Source organism: Bemisia tabaci, chromosome 3 (assembly GCF_918797505.1).
Source record: "Bemisia tabaci chromosome 3, PGI_BMITA_v3".
NCBI classification, from domain to species: Eukaryota; Metazoa; Arthropoda; class Insecta; order Hemiptera; family Aleyrodidae; genus Bemisia; species Bemisia tabaci.
The window spans coordinates 59887179-59900682 of NC_092795.1; the positions used below are offsets into that span (position 1 = coordinate 59887179).

General features: G+C 46.4%; 1 protein-coding gene and 1 long non-coding RNA gene across 3 annotated transcripts in view; both read left to right on the plus strand.

Annotated features, from left to right (window-relative positions):
• LOC140224339 (cell adhesion molecule Dscam2-like) overlaps positions 1 to 13504 on the plus strand; it is a 293485-nt gene that overhangs the window by 251018 nt on the left and 28963 nt on the right. The window lies entirely within an intron of this gene.
• LOC140224338 (uncharacterized) lies at positions 7710 to 8863 on the plus strand. Its single transcript, XR_011899637.1, has 2 exons — positions 7710 to 8425; positions 8672 to 8863. It is a non-coding gene; the product is annotated as an uncharacterized lncRNA (long non-coding RNA).

A 13504-nucleotide genomic window follows, 5' to 3' on the forward strand; every position in this document is an offset into this window, starting at 1 on the left:
AAGGAAGAATTCAAAAAAAGGTTCGAGTCGAAAAGCAACCAATCTCCGTACGCAACCCTCTCGGCGAGAAAACAGAAGTGGAGTGAAAGGCCGATGGACTACTTCGACGCGATGGCGCACTTGCGAAAGAAAATACCAAATAATTTCACCGACCACGACTTCATCGCACATGTCCTGAACGGCTTACTGCCTGAGCCGCAGAAAATGGCGAGACAAAACAACCCAGAGACAATCGAAGACTTGGAAAAAGAGATCAGGAACATCGAAGAGGCGCTGAAACTGGTAGGCAACCCGCCCGACCCCAGAGGCCCAGACGAAGCATCCAGCTCAGCGAACCACTCAGAGTTGACGAACCGGTTGGACCGGCTGGAACGACTCCTAACTGCTCAGGTGACACTAACAGCTCAGGCTCCACCGGAACACGAACACCCCGATAACCCCATCGATCAATTGGTCGCAGCCATCTCAAAATTGGCGGGGCAACCCAACCAAGGGGGTTGTTTCCGGTGCGGTGATAAATTTCACAGAATTGCCGACTGCCCTATCAAAGAAAACACAAGAATATGCTATAACTGTAGCAACGTCGGGCATTTTGCACGAGACTGCGTTATGCCCCCACGACAATCGCGAGGATCATCCCCTAGCAGACGCAGAGACCGATCGCAGGACAGATCGAACGAACGAGTCACAACACCACCAACCTGCCAGCTCTGTAACGCGGTTGGACACGGAGCTTTACAATGTTTCAAACTGAACGATTACGCTAGGCAGCAAAAAAACTAATAGAGCCTCCTATTGCAACGGGTTTCAAGGCAATAACGAATCATGAGGCTCAAAAGGAACCCTCAAAAGCAAAATTTTTCGCAACAAAAGTACACCTAATGGAAGAAGTTCGGCTTCAACCAGGCGAAAGCGGAATATACTCGGTGCACGCACCAAAAATTGACATCGAACGGACGAGAAAATACGAACTGGAGCCCTACATACTACCAGGGGTACAAATAGACAAGGACGAGAACATGAAAATGGCATCAGATAAGCAGTTCCTGATCAACATAACTAACTTGACAAACGGCCCAAAAAAACTGCAAAAAGGTTTACCGGTTGGCAAAATAATCGCCCGAGAACAAGGAGACGGGAAAATACCAACAATTGCAGTTAACCTAGTAGAGGACCCAGTAACGGAGCCAGAAATCAAAACGCGGATAATAATAGCTGGAGATCACCACCTGAACCAGGCAAGGGTGGAAGTCAGAAAAGCCCTGGAACAACACGCGCAACTAGAGATATTCTGCCCGGAAAACGGAGAAATGAATAGAGTACTGGACGAACTGAATCATGCCGCGCCGTCACGGGACACAAAAACAATAATAGTTGTAATAGCCGGAAACGAAGATTTCAATCGAAGATATTGCCTCCAAAGCCACTCGGCAATCGCCAATGACCTACCCTTGGGCAGAATCAGGGAACTGACACAGGAGTTTCACGTGGCCTACACAACACTGCTGCCAAGATATGACATAAACAGGCTAAATGAAAAAATTGCCTTGGTGAACGCTGACATCATCGGACAGCTTATGCCAGGGAAAACGCTCACCAAGATCAACCTGTCAACCGAAAATCTACCAAAAACAGCTTTCAGGGCGAACGGGATCGATCTGAACAACAAGGGAGCCGAAATACTAGCAAACATAATCGAAAGCCACGTCAGGAACATAATCGAGGACAAAACGGAATCCGGAATCGTGAGTGCCATTGAAAACGGAACGCAAAAGAAGTTAAACCTGAAACGCCCTCTCCGAGTAAAAGGACTCATTAATTTCAAAGAAGTACCCATAATGTGCGACACAGGCTCATCGGTAAATCTGGTGAAACCGAACTTAGTAAACCCAGACGAAATTAGGCCAGTAAAAAACTTTCAACTTTTAACGGCCTCCTCCGAAAAGTTCCAACCGGAAGGAGAGTGCACACTGACAGTGGAACTCGGCCAGGAAAAACTGCAAATAACTTGCTTCGTCACCGACAAAATTCCGGTTCCTATAATCTTGGGTATACCCTTTATGATGTTTTACAACAGTCTAATATGTTTCGACACGCAAAAAGTAACCCTGCGGAAAAATGTGAGCCGACCCATCGAACTGGAATTCACACAAGAGGCCGAAACCGTCCACCAGTGCGAGGCAATTGTGGAAGAAGACCCTTTTGCAGCGATGAATTTTGTCGGTTTATGCGCCACATACGAAGGACCGAGCAAAATAAAGCTAGCAAGCCCGATCAGGCTAGAACCAGGGGAGGAAAAGAGCGCTCAAGTATACTACCCCAAAGGAAAACCGGAGACCAAATTTCAAATAGCAGCCGACGAAGTTAAGATGAAAAGAGGAATAGAAGTCAAATCAGTATTCACAGCCGAAAACACACCAACAATTCTAGTGAGAAACAGGGGACCGAATATACAAATCTTGCATCAAGACACCATAGTAGGGACGGTCAAGGACGCAGCACAAGATCATCCGCCAAGCAGCCAGAAAATCCATAACTTAGAGGATGTAAAGAAAATTGAAATCAACGAAAACCTTTCGGAACGAGAAAAAAATGAAGCCTACGCATTACTGAACGAATTCCATGATACATTTCTCTGGGATCATGAATCCCTAAAAGGCGGACAAGCGAAGACCGAGCCAGTGCGGATTGAGCTAACAGAAAATAAATTAGCCTATAAAAGCCCGTATCAACTCAGCCCCATGGAAGTAAAGTGGCTGCAAACAGAAGTGACGAAGTTGAAGGAACAGGGAATACTGGAAGATTCGCGCTCACCCTATGGATCGCCCGCCATGCTTGTAAAAAAACCGGGCCACACGACCGAGAACCCAAAATTCAGACTGGTTCAAGACTACCGGCAGCTAAACTCGCTTACGAAAAAAGTACAATGGCCTCTCCCAGCACTAGAATCCGTCATGCAATTCGTCCAGCAAAAAAAATTCATCTGCAAATTAGACTGCAGCAGCGGATATTGGCAAATACCCCTACACAAGGATTCAAGAGATTTCACTAGCTTCACACTGGCAATTGGAGCATTTCGAAGCATGGTTCTCCCGATGGGATTCTGCAACAGTTCGGCAGAATTCCAAAGTTTTATTGACGAAATGCTAAGCGGCCTAAAATACGTGTATGCAATTTGCTACCTCGACGATATATATATCATGGCCGATACCTTCGAAAATATGCTATACGCACTACGCCTAGTGCTGGAAAGGATCAGAGAATATCGCGTGAAACTAGCCTACATAAAATGTCAGATAGCCGCAAAAGAAATATCACTTTTCGGCTATCTCCTCACGAACGAGGGACTGCAGGTAGACCCCGAAAAAACGCAAGGAATCAGGGATTACACAACACCAAAAAGCATAACGGAAGTGCGCCGTTGGCTGGGATTGATATCATACTACCGCCGTTTCATAAAAAATGCTAGCCTCATATGCAAACCCATCAACGATCTCCTCAAGCAGAAACCTAGGAAATTTGAATGGACCCCCGAAGCGAACGAGGCCTTCCTGACACTAAAGGAGATTTTGACAAGCGCACCCGTGCTAGTATCATTTGACAGCTCAAAAGAATTAGAAATTTGCGTAGACTCATGCTCATACGGTGTCGGAGCAGTCCTGGGACAACTAATGGACGAAAAAACTGTCAAACCCGTGTGCTACTACTCAGCTCTATTCACTAAAGCAGAGGAAAATTACTCAGCAACCCTCCAGGAAATCACAGGAATTTGGAAGGCATGCAAGCGGTTCAGACCATACATTTTCGGCAGGAGAGTGCGAGTGATAACGGACCACGTAGCGCTAAAGCAGCACGTAAAAATACACAATGAAACGCACACGATCACTCGAATAGCCCTCAAATTGGCAGAATACGACATAGAAGTGATATACAAAAAAGGGAGACTGCATCTGAACGCGGATGCCTTATCACGCGCAATACCCCGAATGGAGGAATGCCACACAGTGCAATTAATGGATCTAAGCAAATTAGCAGGAGAGCAACGAGTGGACGAAGAATTTGCCCCGATAATAAAAGCTTTGAACGACCCAGACTCAGTAGCAGACAAAATTAGACGGAAAAGCAGACAATTTTTCCTGGACAAGGATGGAACGCTCTTCAAGAAAGCAGTAAGCCCACACCACGGGGACAGATTATTGTGCATCCCGGAGACGATGCGCCCAAAAATTCTGAACGCGTTTCACGACGACATCACTAGCGCGCACCCCGGCATTTTAAAAACAGCGGCCGCAATAAAGACCCGCTATTACTGGAGAGACTGGCTAAAGGACATCAAAGCATGGATCAAAAGCTGCACAACATGCCAGGCGACTAAATGCAGCAACTCCTTGCCAGCTGGATTAATGCAGTCTACAAAAATCGAGCCGTACCCCTTCCGAAAAATAGCAATAGACGCAGCAGGTAAATTCAAAGCTAGCACGTCAAAAAACTGCTGGATCCTCTGCTGCGTCGATTACTACACAAAATTTGTCGTTGCAACAGCAGTAAAGCACAATGACGCCGCAACAGTGGGAAAATTCTTGCTAGACATAACGCTGACATTCGGCCCAGTGAAGTACATCAAATCCGATTGTGGCTCATCCTTAATTGCAGAAGCAATTCAGGTAATGATGTCAAAATTCGGAACTAAATTCCACACCAACACGGCCTATTCTCCTCAAAGCAGCTCTCAGGTGGAACGAGAATTCCGAAACATTAAAACGATTTTAAAGCAGTACGTAAACACAGACCAAAAAAATTGGGATGAAGTACTTCCCCTAGCGGTGGCGGCACTGAACAAGCAAGTGCATTGCTCAACGGGTTTCAGCCCCCACCATCTGCTGTTCGGAGTCAAGAGTACCTTCCCAACAGACCTCGAACTGGGGACAGAACCTCTCGGAATACCGACATCAAAACGAATCGAAGAGATGAGAATTACCCGAAGTCAAGCGATGGTAAACATCCTAAAGTCACAGGAGTCGCAAAGAAGATATCACAACGCGCGAAGAAAGCAAGTAATACTGCAAGAAGGCGACAAAGTCCTTGTATTTTTTCCCGTAATCAAAGCTGGCCTCATGAAGAAACTCACGACGCAGTACAAAGGACCGTACACAATCTCCAAAAAAATTACAGATGCAATTTACGAGATAAATTTCGGCACCAAGAAAACCCCTAAACTACGAAAAATCAAAGTAGAAAGGCTTAGGCGATACTCCGACCCCAAAAAAGTGCGGAGTAACATCTACAAGAAAGAACGCCCCAGAGAACGAAACCACCCCATGGTGTCGACGGTACAGGCAGTTGCAACAAACAGGGAAACATTAGGGCAATACAACGTTCCAGAAATAGTGATAGCGCTGGAAAAAGGGAGCCCCCTACCCCCCTTCGCAGAAGATCCGAAAGAAGCCAACCTACAAAAACAGTACGTGAAAATCTACCGAGAAAAGAAATCGAACGAAGAGGCCTTAACACCAGAAAACTATTACGCCCGGTTTTCACTGGCACTTTACTTAGAGGAACTCCAAATAGCGAAAACCATGAAAAGTTACGCACTCAAGGGCGCCAGAATATCGGACGAGGACCCTGATCATCTCGCCATTACGCTGCCCGGCAGCGAGGACGCGACTATCCCTCTGAAAAAGGGAGACAAGATACGAATCACCCTCACGAAAAATCCAGAACTAAGCTACTACGGAGCGATCTCAAGCGTAGAGGCGGGAGCAGCGGGAATAGAGATGCCACACGCCTTTTACTTCGACTACGGGACCGATGACACCGCCGACATATCATTCATAATGAACCGATACGCATTCAGGGCCGCGCAAAGAGCCCTAGAACAGGCAAGCGGATGGATAGACAACATGTTGTTCCCGAAAACCGCACCAGAAGCACCTCAAAACCTTGAAGAACCGATCAAATGGATAAATCCGCTGATAAGCAAGAACCCCGAACAACAACTAGCCCTGAAATCAATGCTAAGGGTAAAGTCAGGGACGCCATTCATACTGAACGGACCAGCAGGATGCGCGAAAACGACAGTCCTAATAGAACTCTTAAACCAACTACTAACAAGGAAAGACGAGGTGAAAATTCTGGTAACAGCACCGTCAAACAACGCAGTAGATTTGCTATTAGCTCCGCTAATCAAATCAACATCACCGGACAGATTGATAAGGTTGTACCCAGCATCAAGAGACGCTAGCACAATTCCCGCCGAGATCAGAGAAGCAAAATGCTACAACTACGGAAAAACGGCAGAAACAATCACGTACAGCGCCACGCAGCTAAAGGGATACGACGTGATAGCAACAACCATTGTATCAGCTGGAAAATTGGTAACTAAAGGGATGAAGTCGCATTTCACACATATAATCGTCGACGAATTATCGATGAGTCCGGAGCCCGAAACGCTAATCCCGCTCTCGCTGGCAAACACCGAAAAAAATCCAACAAGAATAATCCTATCAGGGGACCACCGCCAACTAGAACCCGTTCTAACATCAAACTTGGCCAAAAATTTCGGCCTAAACATATCACTCCTTGAAAGATTATTAAGCTTGCCACCATACGCTATAGATCCGGCGACAAAACAGCACAACCCAACAATAGCGATCAGATTAAAAAGAAACTATCGCACCCACGGAAAAATCTTGCAAGTGCCGAACGAGCTTTTCTACGACGGAGCTCTGATCCCGAAAGCACCGGAGGTTATTGCAAACATTGCCATAGGGTCAAGCATACTACCCAACCCGAATACACCGATGATATTTCACGCAGTTCGAGGGGAAGAACGAGTAGAAGAAGCGACATTGAGCATGAACAACCCCGGAGAAATAGACGTAATCATTTATTACATAACGCAGCTTCTGCAACGCGACGCATTGAGCAGGCCTGTAAACCAGACGGACATCATGGTTCTCACCCCGTACAGAAGTCAAATAAGACACATCAGGGCAGCCATAACCAAAAGAAAATGGACCGGAATACGAGTAAGCTCAATCGAGGCCGCACAGGGGGATGAAAGTTTAATTACAATCCTGTCCACGGTGCGGTCGAGAAAAGCCGAAAACCGAAAAGGCTACTTGGGATTCTTGAAAAACCCGAAACGACAAAACGTCGCCCTGACTCGAGCGCGAGCACTCGAAATCATAATCGGAAATCCCGAGGCCCTAAAAGCGGACAAAAACTGGAATCAACTAATCGAATTTTGCAAAAAAGAGGGAGCTTGGCGCGACGAAGAATCAAACCCCGTCGTGGAGCACAGGAATTCAACCAAAAAGTTGCGAAAAAAACGCTAAGAACATCATCGCTAAGCTCAAAAAGTAAAGGTTGAGGCAAGCGAGCCGGCAGAAGTAAACACGAATTTCCCACGCACCATTTCGTCGGTCACCCCGTGTACCAACCGAACAGACTCACCGACGAAATGGTGAATCCAAAATTCGAAACGGAATAAGTCGCCATAAGAACCAGCAAATAACGCGCAGCACGGAGCGAAGCGCCTGAAAGGTCGGCAACCGCACGCACAACACAAGTTCTGCAGCCACAGTCTCCGAGCCGCCACAAACACTCGAAACACTGGAATAGCACGGAGCGCCTGAAAGATAGCAACCGCACGCACAACACAAGTCCGCACCCCGAGCCATGCGGACGCGCAAACAACCGCGATAACACGGCACGGCACCATATATCGATCGCGGGAAGGATGGTACCCACAACCAGACGAGCCGTCCACGCTACCACGCGCGCAATGAACGCGGCAAACTATACCAGTAAATTCGCACAACCCGTTCCGAGGGAACCCATGGGGATCCCGCATGAGTATACCACGACACAGTCACCTCAAAAGTTCACAAGTTCCAAAAGTTAAAGCCGGACGCGCAGCGCGACAGTTCGAGACGAGCGGACGCGAGATGAAAAAACCAACTGAGGCCCCGTTCACTTGGGAAAAATCTTCAAGATCACGGCAGGCAGCAGGAAATCGTCAGCATTTTCATCCGCGCTGCAGGACAGACCAACAGGACCCCGACTCCCCGCTCCTATCAGCCACGGGAGCCAGGGAGATCTAGAACATGAGACGAAAAAACGCAGGCGAAGCAAAAGCCGCGGAAGCCGTCAGAACACTCAGCATCCAGAGCGAATCCGGCAAGCAACGGATTCCCCCCCCCCCCCCCCCCCCCGAAGAGGAGAAAAACCGAAAAACCGAATGCACCCGGAACTTCACAGGACAAAAAGCTTAAAAAGCCATAGAAATCCTACCTTACACAAAAAATATGGATTGCATTTTGCGGAAGGGGGAGCCGCTGGCGTTGCGGTTATGCAGGGATTGTGCAACTTCATCCTTCGCAATAAAATTTCGAAAATTGTGAAAAACTCTGAAATTTAATTGGTAAATTTTGTCCAAAAATTACAGTTTTTTGCGAGAAAAATAGCAGCTATTAATGATTAATGGTATTTTCTTTTCACCCAAGGCAAAAGAAGTCGCGCAATCGCGGCAGCATTGCGGCGCTAGTGGGCCCCTTCTTTGCGAAATGCAATCCATATTGCCCTCCATTGCTGTGTTAAAATTCCCATTCTCGAAGCCACCTTAGTTTTTAATAAAATTCCGCGGTAATATGTCAGTTCAACTCTCCAGATAACCACACGGCCGAAACGCGGCTCTTGTGAGACTAGCGGACGAAACGGTGGGAGTCGAAAATCCCGGATTCTGAATTTTGCAGGGCCCGGCGAAAGACGGGGGCTGAACGGCCATAGGACCCCGGAATTAGTGTTGGCGATATCAAATCGATTATTTCGGTAAATCGATTTTTTTTTAAAAAAAAAATAATCGGTAAAATCGAATCAATTTTTTTGTTGCCAAATTTAAATCGAAATTTTCCACGTTAATGTGGCACAAAAAGGCCTAAATCCTATTAAACCCGAAGTTCATTTCAAGATTCAGATTTGTTTTTGGCGTTGAAGGTGGCTTTTTAAGTGTTTTGGAGTCGGATGGGAGAAAATCGATTTTACCTTAAATCGATTTTTTCCCATCCGATTTCAAAATCGAATCGATATTCTGCCGAAAAGCAAATCGATTTCCCGAGATCAATTTATTCGAAAACATCGCCAACCCTACCCGGAATATAAATGTAAATGTAATGCTGATGTAGCCCGTAGGTGTCTGATAACGGGGATATGTAAATGATATGTTCGGGGATATGTTCCCTTTAATCAGAAAATTTTAGAGAAAAATTTGAAGTTATGTTTCAATCGTATCAATGTAGGAGATCAATTGTAAATATGCGCGAAATCGCACAGCCAGTATAGATTTAAGTTATCGCAAGAATGCGAGAAGCAGTCAAATTTTGACGGCCTACAAAGGTTTAGGGATTTATGGCGAAGAGCCCTCGAATTTCCCCTAATTTCGGTAGAATAATTAATCAAATTTCAAACTTACGAAGTCCCTTTGCCTCTCCCTCCTTGCTTCTCATATTTTTAAATGTTGAAATGTAATGTGTTTTTTTTTTAATGTTGAATGAAATGCCTCTTCAGGGCAACAAAACTTGACCAAAATACTATTGCGGGAGCAAATTTTTACTGGAATTTATTGCTGCAGGAGAAATAAATTATTTTGTGACTAAGAATTAGGTGGACAGAATCAGACATTAAAATATAATTACACAATAAATACATCTATTTATATTAGACTAGTTGCCTCAACATGTGGCAAGATGCCTGATTTCGCTAGTTGCCTACGGCATATCCATTAAATATTTCACGAAACCTGAAAAAGGCATTGCAGAAATACTACCGCGTCAAGCAAGAACGCCGTACGGCCAGTCGAGAGTTGCCGTCGCCGAGAAACTCATGCTCATTTTTTTGCCCTACTAATTTCAGATGCTTTATAATTGTAGGGAAAATATTAACAAACTCCCCGGTAAATTCGTTACTAATTGACGAAGATAGCTGGCAACGGCTGGGGAACCGTGCGACGTTCTTCCTTAGCACGGCAGAATAAGAAGCACAGAATTCAGTATTGACGTGGTAAATTTTTTTTGCAAATGGGCTAGCTTATAAGTAAAAAAATTGTGGCACTCTAATCCGAATATCTGCTTAACTGATAAGTCAACTGTATGACTACCGAAGCGAATAACAGTATGAGAGTTAAGCGATTTGGCGATAAATGGACTGCATTCTGCAATAGGAAGTGTAAATTCTGGCCCTTCAGGAAAAACACCTATGTGCATAGGTAATATAACGACAGACATGTTGTTTATAATCCAGGCTAGAATCTGTAGTTCTAACTTGCAGGGTGAAGTCCAATTACACCTCACGCAGAGAGCGGTACAAGTAATTGTAAATAAAATTAATTTAATGTATTGTAAGGTAATGTGTGGTATTGTGTAAATAGTAAGTTCCACGCATCAATGTGAGCCGCAGTCGGGCAGTATAGCGCGGCCGAGGATTGCACTATAGACAGGATCCAGGTCTCTCGAGCATCGCGGAACAGAGAGAGACGCACTTATGGGACATTACCGAGTGCAACAGCAGCGTCCAATTGGATGCAGAATTCGCTGATCCACCAGTTTGTCCACTCGCAGCGGCGACCACGCTGGGAGCCGAACCTCGCCTCCCCCCCTGCCAAGCCCGTCGGCCCTGTCAGTGCAAGCCGCAGTTGAACAGTATAGCTAATCCAAAATCTCTATATGACAGCTCAAACCATTAATAGCCTAAATTTAGGCAATTAACAGTTTTTTGGGTAAAAAAAAAAAAAAAAAAAACATAGTTGTTTTTTTTTCTTTTTGACAATTTAGGTTTAATGTATTACTACCGCATTCACATCCATGCAATAGGCCGCCGATCTCGCCGCACACTGGTCAAAGAAAGCAGGAGAAGTCCACCAATACTATTAATTATTTTTTAGATTAGTATTAAATGATATTGAAGACAATGATAGATGATAATATTACGTACTTCTACAATCACTACTGTTAATAATAGTAACCAATTAAAAATTACTCAACCAGCAATGTAGTAACCGACCTTTCCTGCTCGCTCCCACCACTGTGCGACGAATATCGTGGTCCGCGTGAGTGGAGAGATGCGAGAAACAGACTCTTGATTTCAACCCATGTTGGTCTCACAGCCTAGCAAACGACTGTGAAAACGCGTATCAGCGCATTCCGCGCGACAGCACCTGCACAGGCGCGTTAAAGTACGCGGAATAGCCTCTTTCTAGAAGCACAATTCGTCATAAATTTGTTGCAAGACGCACTAACTTGGATACTTGTAACTCTCACCAGAATATAGCACTATTGCTTCTCGAATCTGGTGCGATATCTTTCTTTGTAAATAATGCTACTCTTAATCGAAATTTTCCCATTTCAGTGTATTTTTTCCCTTGGTAAATCATACTTTCAATTTTAGCTAATTTAATTTGCTAATTTTAGTTACTAAATTTAAATTAATTTCAGTTAATAGTACTCCATGCTCATGGATCCAATAATCCCGTAGGGATAATTACGTTATGATAATCGCACCTTAGTGAAAACCAAATGACAAAAGTTTGAGCCTATTTTATTTCGTTCTTGACGTCATTGCAATTCAATGCTTACGCTGCTTATACGAATTCATATGAATTCCAGCAATTAAAATGTGTAAATTTTTGTAAAAAAAAAAAAAAAAAAATTTTGAATCGAACCCCCCCCCCCCATTAAATGGTAGAAAGCACGACTTAACAAGCTTCTTTCTTATGTTACATGCACAATGATAATTCGAGAGGACGACCAAATCCGTGAAACCAGGGCAGCTCCAGGTGCAAGTGGATCCTTCAGCGGGACACGCAGTCAGCTCCAAATCCCTATCCAGCCACGACGGGCACACAGGCGCCATAACTACTCGCAGGCCGCCGACGACAACCTGGCCAAGCGGCAACACAGCTCACAGGTCCGGCCCCATAACCGACACCGTCTCTGTTGGTGCAACACTGTCATTCTGGCCGACTTATCACGCGAGATGTCCGCGTCTCACGCATGTCACAGTCTACAGAGCCCAGCTCACACCGCCGGCTAGCGACGCCGTCCAACGATGTCATTCCAACGCCGACCGCGCGGTCTGCGCCACCCTCTCCAATTTGCGCAGCACCGATCGATGACCACCCGTTGACGGCAAGCGGCAGCATCTACTACGAGCAAGCACACGTCCGCACGCCCAGCCTGGTGTTGACAGACCGACAGCCATAAACCACAGGAACGAGCCACCCACAGCGGAAGCGGTGCCACCCTAGCCCTTGGCTCTCAAGTCGACGACATCACCAAGAAGACCTATGCCCTAGCTGACTGCAACCCCAAGGAGGACCACAAGCGCCGAGAGCAGCCCCCGCACACGGACGAGGAAGTCCGATCACGAGCAGAAAACTTAATTTTTTTTGCAAAAATCAACCGCCCAATCAATGTAACCCCCCCCCCCCCCTCTTCAATGACCCCTTTTAGAAAAAGCAGAGAACTTCGAGCAGACAACGGAGGGAGGGTTCTCGACAGGGCGAAAGTGAAGTAAGAGAGTAAACAGAGCCCCCAACACCTCGCGGGCGAGCGGACCAGGGAGACCGCCATGCCACCGGCGCACGGCACCCGCGCCGCGGCCGTCGCCACCGCCAAAAGTTGCCATCCCCCTTTTACGAGCGCCGCAAGCGCCGCTCTGGTTAAGGCGGGCGGGGTATAACGATCGGATCAGGGGGCGATGGCAATTTCGGCGAGGGCGATAGCCGCGGAGCGGGGGCATTGCCCCGGCTTGCTGAAGTCCCCGGATTTCCCACGAAAACTCCGCCTGAGCATAGTGTGAACGGCCACTAACTCAAAACATCAGGCCAGCGCGCCGCGCTACCGCGCCGGATTTCGGACAAAACAGCGATTTCCAACACCCTGCAAGCGGGCAAATCTACCGTTTTGTCAGAGGTCCGGCGCGATAGCATGGTTTTCCGCTGAACGTGGAAATCCGTAAACATACAGTGCCGGAAACGAGAAACAACAGCTAAGGACTTTCAGGAGGGTCCCATGGTAAGCTCGACCGCGATTCCACCTTCAAAGTTTAGTAGTCTCCGAGGTGTCACCCAAGCTGCTCCTCACTGCGTCAAGCCCAAAACTCAGTGCGACCCTCGCCTTGTCGAGAACCCCTTCCCCCTTTTCGTTGAGTGATTGTTGTCGAGTTTAGAGTTGAGAGTTTAGATTAGAGTGTTGAGTAATAAGTAGTTATCAGATCATTTGAGTTGTAGAGTCTGTCAAATAAATCCATCCATTGTTAGTAGTCCATCCAGCGTGTCTTAGTTATCTTAGTCATCTATCCTGAGTCGTCGACCTGTGTAGGTGGTAAGACCCCCATATTTACTAAAACGAGTCCCGTGGAACTCACCCATCAATCCACGGTGGTGGAGGCAAAAGATCGCCCCAAAGGAGAGTGGTAGTTGGGAGTAGAGTGCCCTTTTGGCCCTACC